A 27,677-nucleotide genomic window follows, 5' to 3' on the forward strand; every position below is an offset into this window, starting at 1 on the left:
TGGGAATAGAACTGTAAAGGAGAAGAGTTTTAGTACATTATTCAAGTGAAGCTGCTATAAATTCAGATTAGAGTGTTATAACTTCAGGATGTTAGATGTAAGCCCCATTATCACAAAGAACATAGCTATGGAACATATACCAAAATAAATGAGAAAGAAATTTAAACATTTCATTACCAAAAAATCAACTAAACACAAAAGGAGACAGTAATGCAGGAAATGAGGGACAAAAAAGCTGTAGGCATAGAGAAAATAAATATTAAAATGACAAAAGTTAGTCCCTCCTTATCAAGGATTACTTAAATGTAAGTGGGCTAAGCTCTCCAATCAAAAGGCAGAGATTGTCAGACTAGATAAAAACACATGATTTAACAATATGCTGTCTAAAAAGTGAAAAAACGGGAAAAGATATTTCATGCAAATAAATGACCAAAAGAGAGAAGTAGCTATATTAATACCTTAAAAAATAAGCTTCACTTCTAAAAAAATTATGAGACAAAGAAGAATTTCATATATATTTTTTTAAAGATTTTTTTTATTTTACTTTATTTGACAGAGTAAAGCACAAGCCAGGGGAGTGGGAGAGGGAGAAGCAGGCTTCCCGCTGAGCAGGGAGCCCAATGCGGGGCTCGATCCCAGGACCCCAGGATCATGACCTGAGCCGAAGGCAGATGCTCAACTGACTGAGCCACCCAGGTGCCCCAAGAATACCATATATTAATAAAATCTAAAAAAAAAAAAAAGGGATCCCTGGGTGGCGCAGCGGTTTGGCGCCTGCCTTTGGCCCAGGGCGCGATCCTGGAGACCCGGGATCGAATCCCATGTCGGGCTCCCGGTGCATGGAGTCTGCTTCTCCCTCTGCCTCTCTCTCTCTCTCTCTCTCTCTCTGTCTCTGATGACTATCATAAATAAATAAAAATTTTAAAAAAATTTAAAAAAAAATCTTCAATAAAGCAAGAATTTAAAACCATTATAAACATTTATGCACCTAATGATAGACCAAGTGATATTTATTCCAGGAACATAATGATGGTTCACACATAAAAATTGATCAATATAAAACATGGCATTAACAAAATAAAGGGAAAATCCACCTAATCATTTCAACTGATGCAGAAAAAATTTTCTAGGAACCCTTGTGCACTGTTGGTGGGAATGTAAATTGGTACAGCCACTGTGGAAAACAGCATGGAGATTACTCAAAAAATTTAAAATAGAAATACCATATTTACCCAAAGAAAATGAAAACATTAGGGGACCCCTGGGTGGCGCAGTGGTTTGGCGCCTGCCTTTGGCCCAGGGCGTGATCCTGGAGACCCGGGATCGAATCCCACGTCGGGCTCCCAGTGCATGGAGCCTGCTTCTCCCTCTGCCTGTGTCTCTGCCGCTCGCTCTCTCTCTCTGTGACTATCATAAATAAATAAAGAAAAAAGAATATAAAAAAAACATTAGAAAATGAAAACATTAACTTGAAAAGATATATACAAGGCTATGTTTATTGCAGCATTATTTCCATTAGCAAGCAATAGAAGCAACCCAAGTGTCCCTCAATAGGCAAATGGATAAGGAAAGTGTGAGATATTAGATAGATAGATAGATAGATAGATAGATAGATAGATAGGATAGATAGATAGATAGATAATGGAATATTACATAGTCACTAAAAAGGGTGAGATTGTGCCATTTGAGACAACATGGATGGACCTAAAGGGCATTATGTTAAATGAAATGTCAGTCTAAGAAAGACAAATACCATACAATTCCACTCATAAGTAGAATATTTTTAAAAATGAATAAACAACCAAAAAGCAGAATCAGACCTATAAATACAGAGAACAAACTGATGGTTGCCAGAGGGGAAGGAGATGGAGGGTTGGGCAAAATGGATAAAGAGGAGAGGAAGATATAGGAATGAATAGTCACAGGAATAGGCACAGCATAAAGAATACAGTCAATGATACTATAATAGTGATGTAATGGGACAGATGGTAGCTACATTTGTGGTGAACACAATATATAAACTCGTTAAATCACTAAATTGCACACCTGAAACCAATATAACACTATATGTCAACTATACTCAAATTTTAGAAATAAATAAATAGGAGTGCCTGGGTGGCTCAGTTACTTAAGCATCTGCCTTTGGCTCAGGTCATATTTTTAGGGTTCTGGGATTGGCCTGCATCAGCCTCCCTGCTCAGTGGGGAGTCTGCTTCTCCCTCTCCTGCTCCCGCTGCCTGTGCTCTCTTTCTTGCTTGCTCTGTGTCAAATAAATAAATTAAAACTTTAAAAAGTTTTAAATTAAAATTTAAAAAATTTTAAAAGCTTTTAATAAATTCAACATCCTTTGTGATTTAAACACACACACACACACACACACACACAACAAATGAGGTTTAGAAGGAAACTACCTCAATATAATAAAAGCCATATGTGCAAACCCCACATCAAACATTATTCTCATTGGTGAAGGGCTGAAAGATTTTCCTCTAAGATCAGGAACAAGCGAGGATATCCACTTTCACCACTTCTATTTAACATAGTACTGGAAGTTCTAGCCAGATTAACTAAGCAAGAAAAATAAGTAGAAGGCATTCAAATTGGAAAGGAAGAAGTAAAATTATCTCTGTTTGCAGATAATATGATCTTATATGTAGAAAACCCTGAAGATTACACAGGCACACACACATACACACAGAGTTAGAGCTACTAAATACATTCAGCAAAGTAAAAGGATACAAAGTCAACACATAAAACCCCATTGCATTTCTATATACTAACATGAACAATCTACAAAAGAAATTACAAAAATAATTCTGTTTACAATAACATCAAAAGGAATAGAATAACCAAAGAGGTGAAACATTTATACACTGAAAACTAAAAAATACTGCTTAAAGAAATTAGAGAGGATGTAATAGATGAAAAAATATTCCATGTTCATGGAATGGGAGACTTAATACTGTTAAGATGTCAATACTACCCAACACAATCCACAGACTCAATGCAATTCCTGTCAAAATTTCATGATTTTTTAATAGAAACCCATCCTAAAATTCATATGGAATCCCTAGGGACCCTGAATAACCATAATAACTTGATAAATAAAGCTGAAGGATTCACACTTCCTGATTTCAAAACTTAGCAAAGCTATAGGACTCAAAATGGTGATATTGGCAAAAAGAAAGACATACAGACCAATGGAATAGAATAGAGAGTCCAGAAATAAACCCTCACATATATAGTCAAGTAGGCTTTTTTTTTTTTTTTATGATAGTCACACGGAGAGAGAGAGGCAAAGACATAACAGAGGGAGAAGCAGGCTCCATGCACCGGGAGCCCGACATGGGATTCGAACCCAGGTCTCCAGGATCACGCCCTGGTCCAAAGGCAGGCGCCAAACCATTGTGCCACCCAGGGATCCCCGTAGTCAAGTAGTTTTTGACAAGGTTAACAAGATCATTCCATGGGGAAAGGGCATTCTTTTCAACAAATAGTGCTGGGGAAACTGAATACCCACATGTAAGAGAATGAAGTTGGATTCTTTTTACTTAACACCACATACAAAAATTAACTCAAAATGGATCAAAGACCTATTTACAAGATCTAAAATTAAAAACCTTTAGAAGAAAGCATAGGACAAAACTTAATGTTGGATTTGGCAATGATTTCTTAGGTGTGACACTAAAAGACAGGCAACAAAAGAAAAAATTGATTTAAAAAAACTGGATTTCATGAACACTTTAAAGTTTTGTACATCAAAAAAACTGTCAAATGACTAAAAAGGCAACCCACAGAATGAGGAACAAATATTTGCAAATCATAAGGAATTTACAATGATAATAGATTAATATTTAAAGCATTTAGTGAACTCCTAAAATTCAACCACAATAAAACCCAATTCAAAAATGGGTAAAATACCTAAATAGATATTTCTCCAAAGAATATATACAGATAGCCAATAAACACATGAAAAATGCTCAATATCACGAATTGTTAAGGAAATGTAAATCCAAATGTCAGTGAGATATCTCCTCACACCCATTAGAGCAGCTACTATCATCACAACAGAAAACAACAAGCCTTGGCAAGGATGTGGAGAATTTGGAACCCTTGTGCACTGTTGGTGGGAATGTAAAATGATAGAGTCACTGTGGAAAACTGTATGGCAGTTCTTCAAAACATTAACAATAAAACTGCCATATGACCCAGGAATTCCACTTCTGGGTTTATACACAAAAGCATTGAAAGCCAGGTCTCAAAGAGGTCTTGTACACCCATGTCCACTGCGGCTAAAATGTGGAAGCAATGCAAGTATCCACTTCACACATTGAAATATTATTCAGTCTTAAAAAGGAAGTTTTGACATATGCTACAACATGGATGAACCTTGAAGATATTGTGCTAAGTGAAACAAGCCAATTGCAAAAAGACAAGTACAATAATGGCTCCACTTATATCAGATACTTAGAGTAGTCAGAATCATAGAAACAAAGTAGAATGGTGGTTTCCAGGGACTGGGAAGAGTGAAGAATGGGGAGATTCTGTTTAATGAATATAGAGTTTCTATTGAAAAGAGTTATGAAGATGGATAGTGGTGATGCTGTACAATATTATGAGTGTATTTAACACCACTGAAGTATACACTTAAAAATTATTACGATGGTTCATTTTATGGTATCTGTATTTTGCCACAACAGAAAAATTGGAGGGGTGCTTCGGTGGCTCAGTGGGTTAAGTATCTACCTTCGTCTCAGGGTCCTGGGATTGAGCCCCATGTCAGACTCCCTGCTCAGCGGGGCGCCTGCTTCTCCCTCTCCCTCTGCTGTTCTCCTTGCTTGTGGTCTCTGGCTCTCTCTCTCTCTCAATCTCTCTCTCTCATTCTGTCAAATAAATAAATAAATATATTCCTTTTTTTAAAAAGGAAAAAAGAAAAATGGGGAAAAAAAGAAGAATCACACGAGGGCAATCACTTTGTCCACTACTTATTTATTTGCCTGTTTTCTGGATCCTATCCTCCACTCCATATTTTTGGTCCTTGCTAAATCAATATTCCTCCTCTCTCCTTTATCTTCATGCTTTCCTTCTTCAGTGACTCTTTGTCCACTACGCATGAACACGTGTGCTCCCAGCTTCCTGGCTATTTTTTCTGTTGTCCTTCACAGATAAACATAGAAAAAGAGTTGTCTAAACTGGACACCCACAAGTCCTCACCTTCCACACCTCTTCTGAGCTCCACAATCTGGGCCTTTCCTTCATGGAGTCTCTGAAACTTTTTTTTTTTTCATAGATCACAAGCTATCTATCCATTAGTGGCCAAATTCAATGCACTTTTTTCAGCTCTTACAAAGTTCACCCTCTTTAGAATATCAGACACCTTTAACCTCTCCATACTTCTTAGAATTATTTCATCCCTTGATTTTGGTCATTTCATCCCCTTGGTTATTTCTCTTCTTTCTCTTGTTATTCCTTCAGACAACAATTTAAATGGCTACATCTCTAGGAGTCAATACTTCTTTTCTCACCTTACAACCCCTTTCTGAGAACTCTCTTCAACAAAGATTTAGATCTGCTTCCTGCATAATCCAACTGAATAACCACCATATACTTCTGTCTCAACATAGCTAAAATTAAACTCACCATCTTTCTTCCCATTGTTCTCCCTCCCTATATCTATCCCTTCATACTTGTACACCTTATTTCCTATCTTTATGATTAGCACCTTCATCCTTTGGCTGTCCAAACCAGAAATCTGGGAGTCATCCAGATTCCTCCCTGTTCTCTTATTCTCTACATCTTTATCACTCTTAATTCTTCCTTCTATATCTGTCCTATATATTTCCTTCTCTCCATTCTCAGTGTCAGGGTCCTGGATCTGGCCTTTATCCTCTCTTAGCAAAACAACCGCAACTTGAGCTACACCTGGTGTTTTTGTCTCCATTCCGGTTCTTTTATGTTACTATTAGAACAAGTGTCCTGGCCCATAAATCTGCTCATTTTGCTCCCTTGCTTGAAATTCTCACCTGCAATAGAAAACCTAAACACCTCAGAAAGGCATGGAAAGTCCTTCATGATTTGATCTGCATATTCAGCTTCATCTCTTACCTCTTCTTACTATAGTCTCCAGCAATAGTGAAGTCGCTGCTATTCTCAGAACACACAATGTTTTCATCTGCTTCCATGCTCTGTCCCTCATACTTGCTATTCTCTCTGCCTGGACCCTGTTCCCTCCCTTGTCTACATAGTATACAGCCATAATCTTTTGAATCTCAGTGCCAATATGAAGTCTCTGCATTAGGTAGGACTCTTTAAGCCGCAAGTGATAGAAATGTTCCTTAACTAGCTTGAGCCCTAGAGGAATCTACTGCATTATATAGCTAGGAAGAGTCCTAGGAAAGATCATAGATGTGGTTCAACATTTCCTCAAATTCCTGCCCCAGCCCACCCTCTCAACCCAGAAGGTTATTAACCTCATGATTCTATTCTACTCTAAATTTTGAATCAGTTAAGCTGCTTAAAGAGTATTCTTAAAGACAACAGGTAGTAATCTAGACATGGAAATGAGACATAAAAGAGTTTTTCCCTAGTTGGCTGTCCTATCACGTGTATCAATAACTAGTATTTTATAGGCTCTTCCACTGTAATAGAAATGAGATGCACCAGAAAAAAGTTTAAACTGATCAAAAATAATGGATTAAATTAATGGAATAATTAAATAAATATCTATGTGCTCTCAGACTTTAAGAAAGAAAGAAAAACAGAAATAGCCAAAAAAAATGAGAATAAGTTGTTCTAAAGGTGACTCTGAAATTGTCTCTGATCTAGTTTTAAATGCCTCAAAGATGCTGTCCTAGCAACAAAAAAAAAATTTTTTAAGGAAAGGGACAAATAACCTCTGCAAAATTAATCAGTTGACCCACCCAGTGAAGTAAGAAGCCAAGTTTAGTTGTAAAACATCTGTGTAGGAAAAATAAAAAAGCATCCCCTCGTGTTCATTTTCAGTTACTATATAAACATCTTCTCAAGAATCTCCCATTTCTTCTACATCAGAGATCTGCAAACTATATCCTATGGGCCAAATTTGGCCCAAAGCCTGTTTTTGTAAATAAAGTTTTATTAGAATGCAATCACATCCATTTCTTTAAGTATGGTGTTTGGCTACTTTTGCATTATAACTGCAGTGTCTGAAACAGCAACTCTATGATTCACAAAGCTAAAAATATTAACTACCCAGCTGTTTACAGAAATGGCTTGCTGACTCCTATCTATGCAAAGAGAAGAAAGATTTTCCTTGTTTACTAGCGACCATGAAGAGAGACTTTTGATCTATGATTCAAGACTTCGGCAACAATACAAGATTGCACCAATTTTTTTCAAATCAAGTCATGAATCTATGGAGTCTCTTACTAAGGTACCAAACTCTTTTTTCTCTTTTTCGTTTTCATAAGTTGGGGCAGGGTGTGAGCAATGTAATTTGGAGTGACATGTGACCAATATGTGCATTAGATCAGAAATGATGAACTAGAACACAATTTTTTTTTTATGATAGTCACAGAGAGAGAGAGAGAGAGGCAGAGACACAGGCAGAGGGAGAAGCAGGCTCCATGCACCGGGAGCCCGATGTGGGATTCGATCCTGGGTCTCCAGGATCGCGCCCTGGGCCAAAGGCAGGCGCCAAACCGCTGCGCCACCCAGGGATCCCATAGAATATAAATTGATGAGATTACAAGGTCTGAAGGAAATGAGTAAGTCCACTTGCCTTCACAGTGTTTGCCCATCTCAGGAAGAACTGATGAATGTGCTCCAACAGTAACATGCTAATAGGCCATTTGCAGAAGGTTCTCTCTCCTCAAGCGTCCACTGTCCATATTTCGCTGGGATTAAAAGAATCTTGGTTAATGCTCAAACCATTAGCCATCAGGAAATGCAAATTAAAACCACAATGAGATACTGCTTCAACCCCAGCCTGGCCATAATAGAACAGACAGATAATAATAGGTGTTGGGAATGTTGTGGAAAAATCAGAAGCCTCATACACTGCTGGTGGAATGTAACATGGGATAGCCACTTTGGAAAACAGTCTGGCAATTTCTCAAAAGTTTAAGTGTAGAGTTACTGGATGACCCAACAATTCCCTCTTAGGTATATACCCAAGAGAAATGAAAACATATGTCCACATGAAAACCTGTACATGAATATTAATAGTGGTACCCACAAAAGTCAAAAAATGGAAAGACTCCAAATGCCCATTAACTGGACAAACAGTGGATGAATAAAATTTGGTTTATCTATGCCATGGGATATTCCCCCACAATAAATAGGAAGGAAGTGGTGAGACATGGTGTAACATGAATGCAATTTGAAGCATTCCCCTAGCGTAAGAAATGAGAATGATTCTCTCCTTGACCCAACTTTAGTCAGTCTCTTCTAAGACCTCTTCTCCACTGGGTGCCATCTTTGGGCTTTGTCCTCAGGTCTATATAGCTTAGTTTTAGAAAGAATCCTCATACTTGATATTGATCAAATTCCTCAGCATTGCTCTCTCACGGGGATATCTGGTCACTCTGGCCTGCCTTCAGCAAGAAATCTGATAGTTCAGTTTAGTAAGAAATTCCCTTACCTGCAATATCTCCTCTTAGCAATTTTCCATCCACCAACGTCCACCCCCACAACCTCCTGCTTAGCTATAAAAATCCCACTTATCCACACCATATTCAGAAGAGCCCTGTGTTATATTGAGGTCTTATTTCCCCTACTGCAATAGTTCCTGAATAAAAACTGTTATTACCACTTTAACTGCTGTCCAGCTCTGGTTTTCTTTAAAGAGAAGCCAATCACAAAAGGTCACATATTATTGTATGATTTATATGAAATCTCCAAAGTAAGTGTATTTATAAAGATGGAAAGTAGATTACTTATTGCCTAGGGAGAGCAAACTTTGAAGATAATCAGAGTCTGCTAATGGGTACAGTTCTATTTTGCGGTGATGAAAATTTTCTAAAATTGATAATGGTGAAGATTGTACATTCTGGATATAAGTCACTGAGTTGTACACAATGGGTGAATTACATGGTAAGTGAATCATACCTTAACAAAGCTGTTAAAAAAAAGCACTGGTTATATTCTTTGGATGATGGAAAAGAACTTGGAGAAATCCAGGTACTTTATGATCAACATTTTTTGGATTTTTAAAAATTAGAATAGGACAATATATAACATGGCATATTATGTTTCCAAAAACACTAAGTAATTCCAATAATATATTTTATAGAGTGTAACAGTTTATAAAACATTTTCAGATCTTCATCTGATTGTGACAACTAGTAATTACAACTTCTGCTTTTGAGCATGTACAACAGACCAGGCAATATGCTGGATGCTTTGCATGCATTACCTTTGCAACTCTCCTGCTCCCCACATTAGTACTGATTATTCATATTTTACAAATGAGGCAACAGGTGAGAAAGGTAAGGGGCTTGCCCATAGTAAGTTGTAGAGCCAGACTTAAAAACAACTTCCTATCTCTAAGTCCTATGCTATGCTCTCTGAATAAATATTTTTAGAAGAGGGGGAAAAATGGGTTGATACCAAAATTCAAGAAAAGTATCTAATCCTCTTCTATTTACTGAAACTAGAAATGAGATCACACTTAGTATAGGAGCCTAGCACAAAATAAGCAACCAATAAATATCAATCACCAGTTATTATTCTCCAAATTTAATGGCCCTTTTGCCTGATTCATCCTTCCTGAATCTTTGGCAAGTTTTGGCACTAGTGATTATCCTCCTTCTTTATAAAACTTTACCTTCCCTGAGTTTCCATAACATTGTGTTATCTTAATAATATCTTTACCTCTCAAATAGCTTCTCAGTTTCTTAGATATGATACCAAAAGCATGATCCATAAAGAAAAAAAAAGATAATTGGACTTTTTCAAAAGGCATCATTGAGAAAATGAAAAGGTTGAGGAAAGAAATATGTCCTAATCTCATAAAGGACATATAACCAGTAAATGATCTGAAAGGACATTTCACAGAAGACATATGAACAGCTAATATGTAAATGAAAAGATACTCAACATTTTTCATTAGGAAAATGCACATTAAAACCACAATGAAGCACCATCACGCACTAGACTGGCCATAAAGGAGACAATAATGGGGTCCCTGGCTGGCTCAGCCATAGAACATGCAACTCTTGATCTTGGGATTGTAAATTCGAGCCCCAAGCTGGGTGTCGAGATTGCTTAAAAATAAAGGTTAGAAAAAAACTAAAAAAAAAAAAAAAAGACAATAACAATTGTCAGCAAAGATTGCTATCAGTAGATTGCACAGTCCTAGTGGGAGTGTAAAATGGTACAGCAGCTTTGGAAAGCAGTTTGGTAGTTTTTTACAAAGTTAAACGTAAATTTACCACATCATCCAGCAATTCCGCTCCAGGTATCTACCTCAGAGAAAATAAAAATAGATCTAAACAAAGACCTTTATCATAGCAGCTTAGTCAGAATAGCCCTAAACTGGAAACAATCCAAACGTCCCTCAGCCAGTGAATGGATGAACACAATGTGGTGTACGATGGAATACTATTCAGCAGTGCAAAGGAGCAAACTACTGATAGAGATATACTAATATATACAACATCATGAATGAGCCTCAGAAACATTATGCTGGGGGCCCTTGGGTGGCTCAGTGGTTGAGTGTCTGCCTTTGGCTCAGGTAGTGATCCTGGGGTCCTGGGATAGAGTTCTACATCGGGATCCCCACAGGGCACCTGCTTCTCCCTCTGTCTATGTCTCTACCTCACTGTGTCTCTTATGAACAAATAAATAAAATCTTTTTTAAAAAAACATTACACTGAATGGAAGAAACTAAACACAAAATGCCACACATTTGTTTTATGTGACTTCATTTATATGAAATTTCTAGAAGAGTCAAAAATAGAGACAGAAAGCAGATGAGTGGTTTCTTGGGGCTGGAGTTAGGAGTTAGGATAGACCACAAGTGAGTATGGGTATGGTTTCACAAGTGTGTACATTACTAAACATCATCAAATTGTACATTTACTGTGGAAGAATTTTATGGTATGTAAATTATACTTCAATAAAGGTGTTAAAGAAACTTAACGAAGTGAAAATTTTTTACTATGGGCATTTTAATAATTGAACTTTTGGAAGGACTAAAGTGACCAGAAGACTTTTCATTACCTTAAAATAACTAGAAAAGATAGAATTACCTGTGGTTTCATCTAAGGGGCAGGGAAAGACTAGCTCTACAGGAAATACAGTTATGATACAGAATGAGGGAAAAGAGAAACTGGGATAATAATGAAGCAATAGTGATAATGGCTGAGAATTTTCCAAACCAACAGACAATTTAGGACCTGCAGCCAACCCCAGAACACATCTTAGTAAAAATTCTGAGAACCAGAGACAAAAAGAAAATCCCCTTTAAAAGCATCCAGAGACATAAATTCAAAAAGAGACAAAACTAAACTGTATTGATAAGGGATGCATACATAGAGACTATAACTTTGGGAAAAGGGAGGAATTATTATTTTAAAAATTAAGGCATCTGTTAATCTAGATGGGATGATGGGGCTGTGCTAGCAAAGTTCAACTACTTCATCTGAATGGTGGTTGCCTTACGATTATTCTTGCAGTTGTCTATACGTGTTGTGTGTGCTTTTCTGTATATATTTACCTTGCATACTAAAAGGAGAATAATTAAGATGGGCCTTTGGAAGTATGTTTTATAAGTATTGTTGTTGGTTTTTTCCTTAGAGACTGTTTGATGACAAAAGAGTACTTTCTGAGGAAATGTTTTTCATGTTGATGGTTTCATTAACATCAGCACAGTGTTATTTTGACCTGTAGAAGTTATTTCCCAGAATTTAGAAATATCTATTTCTTGTAGATCACTCTAATGAAGGAATTTGACCAAAGACAGTAATTTCAAACTTAAGGGAACAGTTGGTGAAAGCAATGACTACCAGATATAGTTGCAGAAGCAATAGAAACCTATACTACAGATCAAGGATAGTATTTTGTGGTGAGTGGGTGGGCAATTTTTATCTCCTTTGGCACTGAAATCTGTTCATTTCAGTGTCTGCATGAGAGGTATTTATTTTTAAAAATCAAAACAGATTTTAATGCATAATACATTTTTGTTGTTGTTATTTGAGCCTGCATAATTAGTCTCTTACTCTTTCTTTCTTCAACCAGCAGAAAACTGTTTTGGTGCAATAAAACTTCAGCTTTCCCATGTAAACATCCCATGTGGAACTTGTGCTTCAGTGGATCATAGCATTGTTAGGGCTTCTTTTATTTCTGAATCTGGTCTCGCTCCAACCTAGCCCCAGTCCTGAGGGCTGCCCATTCTGAACTGGCCCAATTCATACGGTTTGGCAATGAAGTCAAGCTTCCAATGCTCCGTGTTGGTGTGGCAGGCACACAGAGGGTAGAAAATTAGTGTTTCAGAGCTACTTCAGAGAGTTAGGGTTGTATTTACATCCGGCAACAAGAATAATTGGACCTGAGGAATTAGCTGACTCCTGGATTCCTCTTAAAATCTAAATATACCTTAAAATGTCAGGGAATAAATAAGCCATGGTTTTTCTCCCAGTCATGTGTGAAAATTCAACTCCAATTTTACAGGACAAACTATTACTACTTGTCCAGTCTCACTCACTCCTCAACTTGGGATGCCGCTCTCACCGAGAATATTCTCCGAATATCCCCACCACTTGGTTAATTTTGACCTGCCTCTATTTTGTGTGTAAAGATCTACTGAACTTCCTGAGACCTCCTCTTTGGTGCTCTGTGGGAAGATGTCTTATAAACAAAAGTGGTTTGTTTGTTTGTTAAAACTCGGTTTTAGAAACAATAACACATCAGACTTACTGGGAATGTGAGTTAGAGACCCCACGTTGTTTGTATTGTATTGTTCTGTTCCAGTGGTTCCCAGATGCAAGTTCTGCTCTAGTCGGGGATTAACTTTGCACCAATGCACATCAAAAATGCTACCCCTTAGCACAAACTGTCTTTTACCCTATGATTATGACCTTCTCCATTTATGTAAAAAGGGTTTTTTTTCCCTTTTATGAAAATGGGCTAGATAAGAGATTGTAGTGTTTTAAATGGTCTTATTTATTTAGTTCCCTTAAATATTTTTTGAACTATTACTGGTCTGTGAAATTAAAAAGTCTGGGAACCACACTTACTAGATCTCTTCCTATTCCTATGGACTTTTCACTGAATCACCGAACATTACAACCACCCAGGGCCTGTTTTCACCCTCTTTAACCAACGCTCTCATATTTGACATATTCAGTCATCCTCTTCTTCCTTAAATCCCTTCAAGGAACAGACTTCAGTGACACCAACCAACCAAGGAGCAGTTTTTCTCTGGTTGTTTTCTTTTTTTTTTTTAATTTTTCTTGTTTGTACATCTATTTCACCAAGTGAAAAGTTATAGGTGGGGGCATTCCTAAAGACACTCTTGTCTCTCTATCTCTGTCTTTATCATTCTACTCCCCCGAGCCTCTCGTTCACTCATGCACCAAATGGTAGTAAGGACACTTAATATAAAATCTACTCTCTTAACACAGTTTGAAGAGAATGTCTGCTTCTCTTTATGTTTCTACTCATTCCTTCTGGGAACTGTTGTCTTCAGGCTTTAATTACCACCTCTATGCTGATGACTTTCAACACTTTAGATCTGAGAGTTTAAACCACAAGATTTCCATCAATCTACAAACCATCTGCACTGGGATGGCCCACCATCAATTCAAACTTTCCATCTTCCACAACAAACTCATTTTGCCTCCATCAAACTAGCTTACCCTCGCAAGTTTCCAGTTTCCATCAAGCCCTTTCCTGGCAACCAAAATCTCATGATTCTTTTATTCCTTCCTTCTCTTTCATTTTTTTAAGGTTTTATTTATTTGGCAGAGAGAGAGAGAAAGAGCACAAGCAGGGGGAGCAGTCGTCAGAAAGAGAGAGAGAAGCAGGCTCCCCGCTGAGCAAGGAGCCCAGTGCAGGACTCAATCCCAGGACCCTGGGATCATCACCTGAGCCAAAGGCAGATGCTTAACTGACTGAGTCATTCAGGCACCCCTCTTTCATCTTCTAGATCCAATCACCCCACAAGTCATTGTGATCCATTTTTCAAAATTTCAACAAAAATTTTGGAATAAAAAAGATCTAGGTATGATTGCAGGCTTTGGTACTTAATAGCCATGAGAACCTCTGGATAATTCCTTACTATTATAGACTGAATGTTTGTATCCCCTACAATCCCTATGTTGAAGCCCTGACCCCTAACGTGATGGCATTTGGAAATGGGGCCTCTGGCAGGTATGTATGGTTAGATGAGCTCATCAGGGCAAAGCTGAAACAGCCACCTGAGTTCCATATTACCAGTCTTCCCTTATTCCAGTCCACCCTGAACACCACAATCAGATTAATATTCAATGAAATCAAATCAACCATGTCACTCCAATTCTCACAGCTGTCAGTGGTTTCCCACTTAATCATCGGATAGTGTTTAAATTCCTAGACCTGGCATTAAACTACCTCAGAGTATCTTTAATAGTATCTATTCAGTTTTTTTATCCAACAAAACCCTCTTCATTCTAGAGGATAGCTTCTCCTAGTGCCTTTTAACCTAGGCATATGAAGCTTCTCCAGGATGGAAGGTACTGAACTTTCTTTCTCTCTGCCCAAATTCACTTTTCAAGTTACCTGTCCTCCAATAGGTTCTCCAGCTGCTCCAGGGACTCTAATTACCATGCTTTTACTCCTCATTTTGATACATAATTACATGCCTATTTACATGCCTCAACTGCTTTATGTAGGTATACATTATCATCTCAAATAAAAAAAAAAAAAAACGATTTCTAAGCTTGGGACCCCTGGGTGGCTCAGTCAGTTAAATATCCAACTCATTATTTTGGCTCAGGTTATGGTCTTATAGGTCATAGGATCGAGCCCTGTATTAGGCTCCACACTCAGCAGGGAGTCTGCTTGGGTTTCTCTCCCTCTGCCCCTGCCCCCACTTGTACTCGTGCATGCTTTCTCAAATAAGTAAGTAAATCTTTTTTTAAAAAAAGCAGACTTCTGAGGAGCAAGACCCATTTTTTTTAAGATTTTATTTATTTATTCATGAAAAACACACAGACAAAGGCAGAGACATAGGTAGAGGGAGGAGCAGTCTCCCTGTGGGGAGCCCAATCAATGTAGGACTCGATCCCAGGACCCCAGGATCATGCCCTGAGCTGAAGGCAGATACTCAACCACTGAGCCACCTAGGCATTCGGCAAGATCCATGTCTTAACATGAGTTCTCTATAATCCTCTACCTCTAGCACTATGACACACACATACTATTGAATTAATGTGGCATGTCATCTCTTGATATAGATACAGCTCACATAAAATGTTTCAAATATATAGCAAACCCTAGAGAATAACAACACCTTGATTTTTAAATTGTATGTTGGCTTGCAAAATTTTAGGGAAAGAAAATGTTTTAGATGCTATTGAAGACTTTTTACCAGTCCCTGATCCCATTCCCCATCTTCTTGCCCTAGAAGTTTCTACTTAGATATGTATCTTTACCATCAATGCCAAATTGCTCTTTTCAACTCATTATTAGATTTTGAGATCTATTCACACTGCTAAATCAAGATCTTGGGCAGCCCAGGTGGCTCAGCGGTTTAGTGCCACCTTCAGCCCAGGGCGTGATCCTTGGAGACCTGGAATCAAGTCCCATGTCAGGGTCCCTACATGGAGCCTGCTTCTCCCTCTGCCTGTGTCTCTGCCTCTCTCTCTCTCTCTCTCTCTCTCTCTGTGTGTGTGTGTGTGTCTCTCATGAATAAGTAAATAAAATCTTCTAAAAAATAAATAAAAATAAATCAAGATCTCTAGTTTAGTGATTTTACCCTTCCACAATGCTCCATTGTGGCTATAGTATAATGTATTTACCGATTCCCATACTGATGAACATTTAAGTTGTTTTCAATTGTTTTCTGTCATAGGCAATATTGCAATGAACATTCTCTAGAATGTGAGGCAGCCTACTTCCCAAACAACCCACATTATAAAATCTATAATTCCTCAAGAATGGTTCACATGTGTTCTCTAATGTTTTAAATTTTCAAATATTCTAATTAGACCTTAGGCTGGCTCATAATATTCCACAGCTGACATAGTGTAAATATCAGGACCCAGGCTTCCAGGCTCAGTACAGATGCTTTTTCCTGACATCCATCAACCTCTAAATATCAATAATTACTGTATCCCTCACTATTAATACATCACAGCTAATATCCACTAGCAATGTAAAAATGAGTACACTTTGTCTAGGTAAACATTTCTCTTCCAAACCCAAAGCTCTTCAATATTTATCAACCATTATTGAATAAATATTTGTTAAACTCATCAGTGTCAGACACAGTTCTAGGCACTGAGAATCAGATGGTGATGCAGAATCTGCTCTCACAGAGATTACATTCCTATAGGAACAGATAGGCAATAAACAAATAAATGAACATAAAATATATCATACAGGAATAGGTTATGATAAAAATCTAAATGCTGAGATGATAGGATATAATTAGAAAAGGGATCTTAAGTGTTCTCACCACAAAAAAAAAAAAGGTAATTATGCGATGTGATGGAGATGTTAACCAATGCTATGGTGGTAATCATTTTGCAATACATAAGTATACTGAATCAACACTGTCGCCTTAATTTCACATAATGCTATATGTCAATTACGTCTCTATAAAGCTGGAAAAATTAATAAATAATAAATATTTAAAGATAAATTACTTTTTAAAAAGAGTACAACTGGGGTCCCTGGGTGCCTCAGTTGGTTAAGTATCCAGCTCTTGATTTCAGCTCAGGTCATGATCTCAGGGTCATGAGAGTTACCCCAATGTCAGGCTCTGTGCTCAGTAGGGAGTTGGCTTGTAATTCTCTCTTTCTCCCTTCCCTCTGCCCCTACCCCCCCATGCATGCACCCTCTCTCACTCAAATAAATAAATCTGTAAATAAAAAACAAACAAACAAAAAGAGCATGTGGCTATTCTAGACCAGTGGTGTGTAATAGAACTTTCTGCAATGATCGAAGAATTCTATAGTGCACCATCCAATATGGTAGCCATTAGTCATACTTGAAATGTGACTAGTCCCACTGAATAACAAACTTTTAAATTTTATTGAATTTTAATCAATATAAACTTAAATGTAAACAGCTACATGTAGCTAATGGCTACTGTACTGAACAGGGTACCTTACTTAGGATCACAATACTGGTAGGTGGCAGAGATGAAATTTGAACCCCAGGAGTCCGGCATCAGAGTTTACATTGAAAACTACTTGCCTGAAAGAAGAGATCCTAAGAGATTTTGCTTATTTGTTAGTTTGATGATAGAGACTATTTTTGTGCTGATGGAAATTAGTCATGAAAAGTGAAAAATAAGTGATGTAAAAGAGAGAGAGTGCAAAGGAAGACATCTTGAAAAATGAGAGGTAACAAGATCCAGAACACAAGTTAAGGAATCAACGTTGGGTGGGAACAGTGAGCTTCATTCTTAGTAACAACAGGGAGGACAGACATTAGGACCAATGCAGTAGGTAGATTTGGAGACAAGAGAATAAAGAAGTTTCTGCTCATTGCTCTGGTTCAATAAGATGTGAGGTAAGATTTCACCTGAGAGTGACAAAAGGAGGGAAAAGAATAGGAAGTTGAGAAGAGAGGGAAAGTTTTGGGGAACGGTAAAGTGTAATAGAATATCAGACAGTGTTGAGTGCTTTTTGAGATTCATAATCATGAATTTTAAATGAAACCACTCAGTAGAATTATTTGGTTTTCTCCAGCTAATTTTAGCTGATTGGGTACAGGCACAGAGTAAGCAATTATGTGGTAGAAGTATTAAGATGGGAGACAGGGAGGGGTGCCCATGTGGTTCAGATGGTTAGGCGTCTGCCTTCAGCCCAGGTCATGATCTCAGAGTCCTGGGATCGAACCTCACATGGGGCTCTCTGCTCAGCATGGAACGTTCTTCTCCCTCTGCCTGCCATTCCCCCTGCTTGTGCATTTGCGTGCACGCTCTCTCTCTTTCAAATAAATAAATAAAATCTTTAAAAAAAAAAAAGATGAAAGACAAGGAGAAGGGAGTTAAGGGGATTTTAAAGGAATGGTTTGCACATGGAATCCAAGTTGGGTAGGAAGAAAATGAAGACATGAAAATGACAGCAAAAATATAGAAAAGTCTGTCATTCCAAAGTATGAATGAGGGATTGTTTGTTTCGTTTTGTTTCATTCTTATGGAACCTGACAGGCTGATTCTAAAATTTGTATGAGGGCACCTGGGTGGCTCAGGTCATGATCCCAGGTCTTGGGATCAAGTCTCGCATCGGGCTCCCTGTGGGAAGCCTGCTTCTCCCTCTGCCTATGTCTGTCTCTCTTTCTGTCTCTCATGAAATAAATAAAATCTTTTAAAACTTATTTTTAAAATAAATAAATAAAATTTGTATGAAAACACAAAGGGCTAGGGCATCTGGCTGGCTCAGTAGGAATAGCTTCTGACTCTTAATCTCAGGATTGTGAGTTCAAGCCCCACATTGGTTATGGAGTCTACTTAAAGAAACAAAAAACAAAACAAAGAAACAAAAAACCCCACAAAGGATCAAGAAGATCCAATACAGTCCCAAATAACCAGGCTGGGGAACTTGCTGTAGCAGATGTCAGGATTTATTTTAAAGGTATCATAATTAAAGTGATTCAATATTGATCTCAGAGACCAATGTAGAATTGGTCACAGACACGTAACAGAACAGAGAGCACAGAAAGAGACCATGAATATATAGAAACTGATTTAGGACAGAGCTGACAGTGCATAGTGTTGAAAGGACATACAATAAATGCAGCTAGTAAAATAGGTTCTCCATATTAAATAAATGAAAATTAATCCTTAACTCATATCATACTTATAGATTAATGGCTTCAGATACAAAAGCCAAAACTATAAAGCCTTTGAGAAAATAAAGAATATATTTATGATTTCAGGGTAAAGAAGAATTTCTTTAAAAAGAAACAAAAAGCACAGCCACAAAAAAGGACCTGATAAATTTGAAAATTAAAAATTAATAACTTCTGTTCAAACAACATGATAAAGTGAAAAGATAAACCATAAATTAGAAAAATTTTCAACACTATCACCTAAAAAGGATTATAATCCAGAATATATAAAGAACCCCTACAGATATATTGGATTCAATCTAGTAAAGGAAAGTAAGCAAAAGACATAAATAGGCATTTCACATAACAAGAAATATGAGTGACTCAGAAACATAAAAAATACTCAAATTCATTACTATTTATGGTAATCAGAAAATTGCAAATTAAAAGCACAATGAAATGTCAGTTTATACCCTTCTATCAGCAACATTTTAATTTTTTAATTTTTTAAAGATTTATTTATTTATTTGAGAAAGAATGGGGAGCAGAGGGAGAAAATGTCAAGCAGATTTCCCACTGAGCACAGAGGCAGATGTGGGGATCAATCCCATGACCCATTAGATCATAACCTGAGCTGAAACCAAGAGTCAGACACTTAACCAACTGAGCCATCCAGGCACCCCAGATTGGCAATATTTTTAAAGTTTAACCATATAAAGCACCGATGAGGATATGGGGCATAAAGAACTCTCATACATCAGTGGTAGAATGGGAAAAGAAAGACATCACAGAAGACTCCATGCTATATAATTACATTTATACCACATGTAAATACAAAAATAAAAGTCTTTGGACCCCAAATTTCTATGGGGATCAGGCTAAGGAAACTACTCAATTGCAAACATGAGCCATTTCTCATATAAAAGAAAGGATGTCTTAATTCAGAGCCAAGAATCACGGTGAATCATTCCAGGAAGCAGGATTGGGCCCATTTAAAGGAACAAATAAGTGACATGTGCTTCAGCTGCATTTCAGAATTCAACCAGAAGTAGGCCAATTCCAAAGAAGTGTACCTATACCTGATTAGATGACAAGATCCTAGAATGTGACCCACTGCTGAAATAAAAGGAGGCTTTGGGGACCTTGGGAGAGGATAAATGTAATTTTGCATGTTAGGAAGGGTATGACTTGTGGGAAGAGGGCAGGCAGTAGAAGAAAGTCAAAGATTGCACTTAGTTCCTTCCCCACTTAGACATGCATGTTGTTCTTCAGATCAACATTGCAGTTTAATTCCCCTCCCTCAGATTCTGGGTTGACTTTAATGACTTGCCTTGGACAACAGAATACAGTAGAAATAAAGTTCTAGGACATCCATGGATCAGTTATTAAAAGCCTCAAATCTTCTGCCTTAGAATACATGCTCTCGGCACATTCCTCTTAGAACCCTAAGCCACGGCCTAAAAAGTATAAGCTATTCTTCTAAAAAAGAGGTGTGTAGAGGAGTACCGAGGGACCAGACACTGAGGGGCTGGCTATCCAGCCAGTCAAGCCTTCAGGTGACTCTAGTCCCAGCCACTCTCTGTCACTGCATGAGAGAACCCCTAGAGAGACCAGCTCAGGTGAGCACAGAGAACTCTCAGAACCATGGAGAAAATAATAGTGTTGTTTTGAGCTATTACATTTTAGAATGTGTATTACACAGCCACAGATAACCAGGCATCATGGCTTTGAGCCCCCTTATCATTCTCTTCACTTTACTCTGTCCAAGTTTTAAATTTTTGTCATCTAAGTTAATGCTGTTACAGAAAAAAAAATTTTTTTGAGGGAGAGAGCATTCACACATGTATGCATAAGGAGAGGAGGGGCAGAGGAAAAGGGAGAGAGAATCTTAAGCAGGTTCTATGCCCAACATGGAGCCCAACTCAAGGCTTGATCTCATGATCCTGAGATCATGATCTGAGCTGAAATCAAGGGTAAGAAGCTTATTTGATTGAAGCACCCAGGTGTCCTGAAATATCTTTCTTTATAATCCTACCTGCTTCCCAAAGAAGCTATATCCTGTTACTCTGGAGAGCTCCTTGTTTTTGCCTTGATGGCTTTGAGTATATAAACTCATAGGTAGGAACTGGAAGTAGAAAGTAGGCTAAAGGTGAATTTCTCTGCTTTATAAAGGAAGTCTAAGTGACTGCGGGAAATTATGTTCAGAGGAGAAACAAGAATCAGGAATGCAAAGCATCAGAAAAGGGAGGAAAAAGAACTCTCAGTGGTGTCACAGCAGCAAAGACATGATAAAACTAAAAAAAATCTGGTGGAAAGATTATGACATTAACTTGGGAGTATGTAACGTTTAAGTTCTCCTCTGACTTATGAAATCTTCAGTAAAATCTACATTGCTCACTCTCTGAGATGAGAGGATTCTTCAGTGAAATTTCAAGAAGTAATACATCATCATGCAAGCACAATGGAATGGAAGAATGATGAGCAGCCAATATTGGGTTACATTTTAGAAAAATGTTGACTAGAAAAGGTAGTCAATCCTATAACCTGGTATTAAAGAACTTTTTTTTAATTTATTTTTTATTGGTGTTCAATTTACCAACATACAGAATAACCCCCAGTGCCCATCACCCATTCACTCCCACCCCCCGCCCTCCTCCCCTTCTACCACCCCTAGTTCGTTTCCCAGAGTTAGCAGACTTTACGTTCTGTCTCCCTTTCTGATATTTCCCACACATTTCTTCTCCCTTCCCTTATATTCCCTTTCACTATTATTTATATTCCCCAAATGAATGAGACCATATAATGTTTGTCCTTCTCCGATTGACTTACTTCACTCAGCATAATACCCTCCAGTTCCATCCACGTTGAAGCAAATGGTGGGTATTTGTCGTTTCTAATGGCTGAGTAATATTCCATTGAATACATAGACCACATCTTTTTTATCCACTCATCTTTCGATGGACACCGAGGCTCCTTCCACAGCTTGGCTATTGTGGCCATTGCTGCTATAAACATCGGAGTGCAGGTGTCCCGGCGTTTCATTGCATCTGTATCTTTGGGGTAAATCCCCAACAGTGCAATTGCTGGGTCATAGGGCAGGTCTATTTTTAACTCTTTGAGGAACCTCCACACAGTTTCCCAGAGTGGCTGCACCAGTTCACATTCCCACCAACAGTGCAAGAGGGTTCCCTTTTCTCCGCATCCTCTCCAACATTTGTGGTTTCCTGCCTTGTTAATGTTCCCCATTCTCACTGGTGTGAGGTGGTATCTCATTGTGGTTTTGATTTGTATTTCCCTGATGGCAAGTGATGCAGAGCATTTTCTCATATGCATGTTGGCCATGTCTATGTCTTCCTCTGTGAGATTTCTCTTCATGTCTTTTGCCCATTTCATGATTGGATTGTTTGTTTCTTTGGTGTTGAGTTTAAGAAGTTCTTTATAGATCTTGGAAACTAGCCCTTTATCTGATATGTCATTTGCAAATATCTTCTCCCATTCTGTAGGTTGTCTTTTAGTTTTGTTGACTGTATCCTTTGCTGTGCAAAAGCTTCTTATCTTGATGAAGTCCCAATAGTTCATTTTTGCTTTGTTTTTTTTGCCTTCGTGGATGTATCTTGCAAGAAGTTACTGTGGCTGAGTTCAAAAAGGGTGTTGCCTGTGTTCTCCTCTAGGATTTTGATGGACTCTTGTCTCACATTTAGATCTTTCATCCATTTTGAGTTTATCTTTGTGTATGGTGCAACAGAGTGGTCTAGTTTCATTCTTCTGCATGTGGATGTCCAATTTTCCCAGCACCATTTATTGAAGAGACTGTCTTTCTTCCAATGGATAGTCTTTCTTCTTTTGTCAAATATTAGTTGACCATAAAGTTCAAGGTCCACTTATGGGTTCTCTATTCTGTTCCATTGATCGATGTGTCTGTTTTTGTGCCAGTACCACACTGTCTTGATGACCACAGCTTTGTAGTACAACCTGAAATCTGGCATTGTGATGCCCCCAGATATGGTTTTCTTTTTTAAAATTCCCCTGGCTATTCGGGGTCTTTTCTGATTCCACACAAATCTTAAAATAATTTGTTCCAACTCTCTGAAGAAAGTCCACGGTATTTTGATAGGGATTGCATTAAACGTGTATATTGCCCTGGGTAACATTGACATTTTCACAATATTAATTCTGCCAATCCATGAGCACGGAATATTTTTCCATCTCTTTGTGTCTTCCTCAATTTCTTTCAGAAGTGTTCTATAGTTTTGAGGGTCCTTTACATCTTTGGTTAGGTTTATTCCTAGGAATCTTATGCTTTTGGGTGCAATTGTAAGTGGGATTGACTCTTTAATTTCTCTTTCTTCAGTCTCATTGTTAGTGTATAGAAATGCCACTGATTTCTGGGCATTGATTTTGTATCCTGCCACGCTACCGAATTGCTGTATGAGTTCTAGCAATCTTGGGGTGGAGACTTTTGAGTTTTCTATGTAGAGTATCATGTCATCGGCGAAGAGGGAGAGTTTGACTTCTTCTTTGCCAATTTGAATGCCTTTAATGTCTTTTTGTTGTCTGATTGCTGAGGCTAGGACTTCCAGTACTATGTTGAATAGTAGTGGTGAGAGTGGACATCCCTGTCTTGTTCCTGATCTTAGGGGAAAGGCTCCCAGTGCTTCCCCAATGAGAATGATATTTGCTGTGGGCTTTTCGTAGATGGCTTTTAAGATGTTGAGGAATGTTCCCTCTATCCCTACACTCTGAAGAGTTTTGATCAGGAATGGATGCTGTATTTTGTCAAATGCTTTCTCTGCATCTAATGAGAGGATCACATGGTTCTTGGTTTTTCTCTTGCTGATATGATGAATCACATTGATTGTTTTACGAGTGTTGAACCAGCCTTGTGTCCCGGGGATAAATCCTACTTGGTCATGGTGAATAATTTTCTTAATGTGTTGTTGGATCCTATTGGCTAGTATCTTGCTGAGAATTTTTGCATCCATGTTCATCAGGGATATTGGTCTGTAATTCTCCTTTTTGGTGGGGTCTTTGTCTGGTTTTGGAATTAAGGTGATGCTGGCCTCATAGAACGAATTTGGAAGTACTCCATCTCTTTCTATCTTTCCAAACAGCTTTAGGAGAATAGGTATGATTTCTTCTTTAAACGTTTGATAGAATTCCCCTGGGAAGCCATCTGGCCCTGGACTCTTGTGTCTTGGGAGGTTTTTGATGACTGCTTCAATTTCCTCCCTGGTTATTGGCCTCTTCAGGTTTTCTATTTCTTCCTGTTCCAGTTTTGGTAGTTTGTGGCTTTCCAGGAATGTGTCCATTTCTTCTAGATTGCCTAATTTATTGGCGTATAGCTGTTCATAATATGTTTTTAAAATCTTTTGTATTTCCTTGGTGTTGGTAGTGATCTCTCCTTTCTCATTAATGATTTTATTAATTTGAGTCTTCTCTCTCTTCTTTTTAATAAGGCTGGCTAATGGTTTATCTATCTTATTAATTCTTTCAAAGAACCAACTCCTGGTTCTGTTGATCTGTTCCACAGTTCTTCTGGTCTCGATTTCATTGAGTTCTGCTCGAATCTTTATTAACTCTCATCTTCTCCTGGGTGTAGGATCTATTTGCTGTTTTTTCTCTAGCTCCTTTATGTGTAAGGTTAGCTTTTGTATTTGAGTTCTTTCCAGTTTTTGAATGGATGCTTGTATTGCGATGTATTTCCCCCTCAGGACTGCTTTTGCTGCATCCCAAAGATTTTGAACGGTTGTATCTTCATTCTCATTAGTTTCCATGAATCTTTTTAATTCTTCCTTAATTTCCTGGTTGACCCTTTCATCTTTTAGCAGGATGGTCCTTAACCTCCACGTGTTTGAGGTCCTTCCAAACTTCTTGTTGTGATTTATTTCTAATTTCAAGGCATTATGGTCTGAGAATATGCAGGGGACGATCCCAATCTTTTGGTATCGGTTCAGACCCGATTTGTGACCCAATATGTGGTCTATTCTGGAGAAAGTTCCATGTGCACTTTAGAAGAATGTGTATTCAGTTGAGTTTGGATGTAAAGTTCTGTAGATATCTGTGAAATCCATCTGGTCCAGTGTATCATTTAAAGCTCTCGTATCTTTGGAGATGTTGTGTTTAGAAGACCTATCGAGTATAGAAACAGCTAGATTGAAGTCACCAAGTATAAGTGTATTATTATCTAAGTATTTCTTCACTTTGGTTATTAATTGATTTATATATTTGGCAGCTCCCACATTCGGGGCATATATATTGAGGATTGTTAGGTCCTCTTGTTGGATAGATCCTTTAAGTATGATATAGTGTCCCTCTTCATCTCTCACTACAGTCTTCGGGGTAAATTTTAGTTTATCTGATATAAGGATGGCTACCCCTGCTTTCTTTTGAGGACCATTCGAATGGTAAATGGTTCTCCAACCGTTTATTTTCAGGCTGTAGGTGTCCTTCTGTCTAAAATGAGTCTCTTGTAGACAGCAAATAGATGGGTCCTGCTTTTTTATCCAGTCTGAAACCCTGCGCCTTTTGATGGGGTCATTAATCCCGTTCACGTTCAGAGTTACTATTGAGAGATATGAGTTTAGTGTCATCATTATATCTATTCGGTCCTTGTTTTTGTGGATTGTTCCACTGAACTTCTTCTTAAAGGGGAATTTTAAGAGTCTCCCTTAAAATTTCTTGCAGAGCTGGTTTGGAGGTCACATATTCATTCAGTTCCTGCCTGTCTTGGAAGCTCTTTATCTCTCCTTCCATTTTGAATGAGAGCCTTGCTAGATAAAGTATTCTTGGTTGCATGTTCTTCTCATTTAGGACCCTGAATATATCCTGCCAGGCCTTTCTGGCCTGCCAGGTCTCTGTGGAGAGGTCTGCTGTTACCCTAATACTCCTCCCCATAAAAGCCAGGGATTTCTTGTCTCTTGCTGCCTTAAGGATCTTCTCTTTATCTTTGGAATTTGCAAGCTTCACTATTAAATGTCGAGGTGTTGAACGGTTTTTATTGATTTTAGGGGGGGATGTCTCTATTTCCTGGATCTGAATGCCTGTTTCCCTTCCCAGATTAGGAAAGTTTTCAGCTAGAATTTGTTCAAATACATATTCAGGCCCTCTGTCCCTTTCGGCGCCCTCGGGAACACCAATTAAACGTAAGTTTTTCTTCCTCAAGCTGTCATTTATTTCCTCGTTTATTTCCCTTAATCTATCTTAATGGTCTTTTAATAGTTTGTCTCTTTTTTCCTCAGTTTCCCTCTTTGCCATCAACTTGTCTTCTATGTCACTCACTCATTTTTCCACCTCGTTAACCCTTGTCATTAGGACTTCTAGTTTGGATTGCATCTCATTCAATTGATTTTTTTTTAATTTTTATTTATTTATGATAGTCACAGAGAGAGAGAGGCAGAGATGTAGGCAGAGGGAGAAGCAGGCTCCATGCACCAGGAGCCCAACGTGGGATTCGATCCCGGGTCTCCAGGATCGCGCCCTGGGCCAAAGGCAGGCGCTAAACTGCTGCGCCACCCAGGGATCCCTCATTCAATTGATATTTAATTTCTGCCTGATTAGCTCTAAATTCTGCTGTCATGAAGTCTCTTGAGTCCTTTATGCTTTTTTCTAGAGCCACCCGTAGCTGTATAATAGTGCTTCTGAATTGGCTTTCTGACATTGAATTGTAATCCAGATTTTGTAACTCTGTGGGAGAGAGGACTGTTTCTGATTCTTTCTTTTGAGGTGAGGTTTTCCTTCTAGTCATTTTGCTCAGTGCAGAGTGGCCAAAAGCAAGTTGTAAGGAGAAAAAGAGAGGAGAGAAAGAAGGAAAGAAAAGAGAAAGAGAAAAAAAAGGAAGAAAAAAAGAAAAAAGAAGAAAAAGAGAAAGAAAAAGAAAGAAAGGGAAAAAAAGGGTGGGGGAAGCAAACATATCAAAAAGCAAAACAAAACAAAATAAAACAAAACAAAAAAACAAAAAAACCACGGGGGAGTATCTTCTGATTCTGTATACTTTAAGTCCCTTGACTTCCCCTGGAACTGGTCCGTGTAGCTGGTCTTCTGGGGGAGGGGCCTGTTGTGCTGATTCTCAGGTGTTAGCACTTGGGGGAGCTGCTCAACCCCCTGCCTGGTGCAGGGCTCAGTGGGGGTTGTTTACCCCGTGAGGCCCCAGGAGCAACAGCCTCAGTGGCGGGGCAGCTCTGGAAACCTGGACTCAGCCCCCGCAGTAACTCCGGAGCTCTCCGTCTGCAGGGCCTGGAGGCTCCGGGGCGGGGCCGCTGATCTGCTCAGCTCAGGGCAGGAGCGTCCTCGCTGTCCTGGGCCCTCCCGGCCTCTGCCTGTCCCGGGGGAGGCCGGATCCTGGGCTGTGTCCCGGCGCCCTGTGCTCCGGCGCCTGCGCTGTTGGATTCGCTCCCGCCCCGCAGCCCCCTCCGCGGAGCCGCCCCCGAGCCCCCCCAGCTGCTCCCGCCCCGCAGCCCCCTCCGCGGAGCCGCCCCCGAGCCCCCCCAGCTGCTCCGGGTCCCGCCGTGCGCGCTGCAGCCCTTAGGGAGCTCGGCGCACTCTCCCGGGGCGCAGGTGTCTGTTACTGTCCCAGGGAGCCCGAGGGCATCCCCGCCCTCCTGGGTCCTGCTCCACCTCCCTGCGAGCCCCTTTCCGCCCGGGAAGGTCGGTGCAGCTCCTGCTTCTCCGGGACGGGGCTCTCCTGTCCTGGGGACACTCGCCCCGGCCTCAGCCCG

This window comes from Canis lupus, chromosome 9 (genome assembly GCF_048164855.1).
Source record: "Canis lupus baileyi chromosome 9, mCanLup2.hap1, whole genome shotgun sequence".
Classification (NCBI taxonomy): domain Eukaryota; kingdom Metazoa; phylum Chordata; class Mammalia; order Carnivora; family Canidae; genus Canis; species Canis lupus.